Source organism: Mesoplodon densirostris, chromosome 5, assembly GCF_025265405.1.
Source record: "Mesoplodon densirostris isolate mMesDen1 chromosome 5, mMesDen1 primary haplotype, whole genome shotgun sequence".
NCBI classification, from domain to species: Eukaryota; Metazoa; Chordata; class Mammalia; order Artiodactyla; family Ziphiidae; genus Mesoplodon; species Mesoplodon densirostris.
In genome coordinates this window covers 140,364,845-140,369,195 of record NC_082665.1, presented here as the reverse complement: position 1 = coordinate 140,369,195, position 4,351 = coordinate 140,364,845, and positions in this window count along the sequence as shown.

Genomic DNA, 4,351 nt, shown 5'->3' with positions numbered 1-4,351 from the left:
ACCTAGTGAATCTCTTGTTAAAGCTTTTTTCCATTAGTACAAATTATCATTGATTTGTTTTAAATAACATACAGAAGAATTACTTTTTTGATTTTGGTAACATTTTTATAACTTCCTTTCTATGATAGGAAGACAATTCCAAAAAGTAAAATTGTTCAGAAATTTTATAAAATTCTCAGACTGTAAGTCCCTGAGCCTCTTCTTAACAACAAACAATGTTCATCTTGCCTTTTTTTAAAATTTAATTTATTTTTTTATACAGCAGGTTCTTATTAGTTACCCATTTTATACATATTAGTGTATACATGTCAATCCCAATCTCCCAGTTCATCCCACCATTTGCCTTTATCGGGCCGTCACAGTTTCGATGCTCTGACTAAAAACGTAGCGCCAATTTTTTTAAAGGGAAAGCTTTCTCAAACTCACTCTTCATTATTTATTCTTAATTAGTCTAACTTCTTAATTAGTCTAATTTCTAGATAACTATTTCACTCCCTTATATTCTCTTTTCATTGTCATATTTAATCTCTTAAACTGGTTTCAATACTTCTACGTCAAATTTAGGAATGTTCAAAATACTAGCTTTCGAATAGGATCAACCTAAACAGTGTGAGTTAATTTTAGATTCTAGTGAAATGTTATAAAGAGAGAAATGAAGAAATAATATCTGGAATTTTAAAAATTGATAAGTACATGTCCTTCTTTCATAAAATCCTCATATACTTGTGTCAGTAGCAATGGATGGTTTCCATCTAAAATAGGTTATTTTTGTACCATTATATTTCCAATGTGCATGAATGATTTGCTTTTGACACTTGTTTGAACTATACTTATGTATAGTAAAAAGTAATCCTTATGATTTCAGGCTTTTATTCAAAGTTCACATTTCGTGATATTACATTGACTAGTTTGGAACGCTGTGCAATACTTATATTTACTTAACATTAATATGTATTCTCAGGAACTTGGGTTACAGGAATATAACTAATATTGACTATTACAGTGCTTAACATGCTTAATTAAATAAATCTCTATTTGTAAAATAGGGGAAAATGTGCGTGACTAGTACTGCAAATTTCAGTTTTAAGAGAAAATGGATGTATTTTCTACTAGCTCAGAGATACAAGGGAAAAATTTATCTTGTGTATTATCTAATAGACCTTCCAGAACTAAAGACCACAGGAGGTAAGGCTAACAAAATTAATATGCAAAGAAGCTCAACACTAGGGACCTATAATTTTCTTGCAAATGGTTTCGCTTTAAGGATGAAACAACACAAGACAATACCAATTTCTTTCTTTTCTTGCAAATAGATGAAGCTTAAAAAAAAAATTAACACATGACAGCAGGTGGGAAGAATCTAGACAAGTGGATATTCAAAGTAGGGGGAATCGAAATTTGATTTGCCTAACATTTCACAAACTAATTTGAATTCATTGGTATGTCTTTAAAAAACCAACTTGGATAGATATATTTAATTAATGAAGGATTGGTTAGCTGTCAGAATCGAAGTAAACACTTAGTAGTTGTGGTGAGCCATTATATATTTATGAACATGAAAGGGTTTACAAAAATAAAGTTGGAACTTAACTCACTAAAAATATTTGTGAACATTTCATCTGTAATTTCTTTACTTGCAATTCTTTTACTTAACATATTAATATGTTATTGATTACAAATAATCTAGGTAAATTAGTAGATAATCTCCAAAATCACTTTAAGTATTCACTCTACCCAGATTTTTAAAAGGTCAAGCAGAAAATGATACATTAACATTTTAAACAAACTATACAATTTTCCTCAATCTTCAAATGCAATAAGGTAAAATTAAATAATTTGCTTTCAGTTAGAGCATTAGTTCATCTTTAAATGATATTTTCATATTTGTTCCTATCAGTTAACAATATATGTGTTATCTAGCTATACAGTAAAGAGTTCACTGCTGTTAAATTTGTAAAATGTATTTCTGCACACCAGGAATGGTTTGGTGCTGTACTATTCCTATCAGTTTAAAACGTGTTAGTGTCAGACAATCTTTGAAACCAACAAATCAGTTCAGTATAATCTGAAATTTTAAAATCTGGGCTTACAAGAGAAAAGAACAGTATGTCAAATTGAATATCTCATTTCAACTTTCATAATTTGATTTTCTGATGTATCTAAATATGATCTGCTGTAACAATAACATAGTTTATATCCTAACAACACTAAGGATAGGGAACAAAATCACATGCATTTTGATTGTGAATTCTTGTGTGAATAAATAATCAAATTTAATTGGCTAATGAATTGAAGACCATTTAATGGAGCAAATTTGGAGGTTTTGTTGTTTTAATAATTGGCTTTAAAATATTGATACAGTTGAAACATAATGATTTTTTTCTGGATGTAACATAAACAATAATAATTTTGCTACTTTGTGTAGTAGTTTTGAACTTCATTAGAATCATCAGACATACTTTCACCTCTTAATGGTGAATTTATAATCAAAGATATTAATATACTAGATTAATGTAGTATAATGTTGTGCTTTACAACAGTGTACTAGAAAAGTCTAAATGTTTCATACCCAAGGGAAGAGTTGGTGCTATCAATTTAAAGTGTTTAATATACATTTATTTAAATGTGAAGTTGCACTTTGCCTGAGGAATGAGTATTTAAATTGACAGCCTAATAGAATTCCTAAGTAATGTAGTCTTTTCCCCCCATTTACTTATTAGTCATATTTAAAATCATTCATCTAGAGACACCAGAAAAGCATGTGAACTAACTGTTTAGGGAATTAAACATTAATTCTATGGCTATCTTCTATTTCATCATAAATATAGAGCTTCGACCTTCAATCTTACTTATTGAGAGCAAACAAATTTCTGGATTAATGGCCCCAAATGAATGGTTCCAAAAATAGGAACAGTCAGAATATTTAAAATAAATAATATATATTATTAACATCAATGTAGGCCTATCCAAAGCTTAAATCCAAATTTCAATTCTTAAACTAAAAATCAATAGTGTTTTATTATAAAATTATAAAATAATCTAAGCATTAATATGTAAAAAACTCCTCTTACAGAAACATTTTCAATAGTTGAAATTTCACACGTTATTATGCCTTTCTCTATTTTCATAATTTATGGGTCTTGATAAATTTAATTGTTGTAGACATCATAAAATTAAATTACTTTCCATGCAATCAAATTAGTTACGTCAATTATTTGCTGGAGTTATGAATATGGAAATTCAGAAAAGAAACATTTTTCAGCTTTTCCAAGTAAACAATTATGAATCCATTTTCCTCATGTTTTGGACAAAATGGAAATTGTCCTAATAAGTAGTATAAATTTTAGATAATTTACTAATTTAATATATATCATTCATATGCTTTATTTTGCCCTCACCAGGAGTTACCTAGTAGTCAGCCAAAATCTACTCAAGTGTCCGCAGTATATGTGGTATATTTCTAGACTATTTGTAACATATTAGTCTCTTTGAAATCTAGTGGAATTTTCCTTGTGGAACGGTTTCGACCAGTTACTGTACCCCTTCCCACTCTCCACCTCCTTAGGGACTTCATGACTAGAAACTGAGAAAACACACACACACACACACACACACACAGAGTAATGTTAAATCTTCAGGGATTGCTAAATGATAACCCTATTGGGCAAATTCAGCCTTCAGAAGTCTTTACTTTGGCCTCATAGTGGTTTTTAAATTTCTCAGTTTGCTTGCATCTAAGCAGGCATGGCCTTGCGCGTTAGTTCATTCCAAGACCACCATTCTCTGTGGTTGTATATTGGCACAATTTACACAGTGACAGGTGTACGTAGATATTTGGATTTGTTACCCCTGCTTTGGCCTGACAAGTATCATGTTCTCAAAAAAAGATTGGATTCTCCTGAATAGAAAACGTTCCATTGTTTTCACTCTAACCTTTCTAGTCACTTCTTTTAGATCCTAAAATTATCCCGTTTCTTCCTAACCCTGACGGTTGACACAGTATGAAGACAACATTCCTTTTATTAATCTACAATGTAGTTACCACAACCTGTTCAAAAGTATCAGCCATACTGAATAGAAGAAACAAAAAGATACACCGCCATGTGGAAATATCACTTATTACTGCAAAAGAATACAAAAATTAGACATTAAAATGAAACATTAACATTAAAAGAGGTGTTATATGTCAGTTGTTTATCAAGTAGAACATTAAATTGTTTTTCCTTCAATGGAAGACACTAATAGCCATTTTGTGTTTGTACTGGAAGCCGTCAAATACTGTTCTCTTGATAGAGAAGATTTTTCATTATGAAATACCATAACACAGATGAAAAATTTCATGATGTACTTA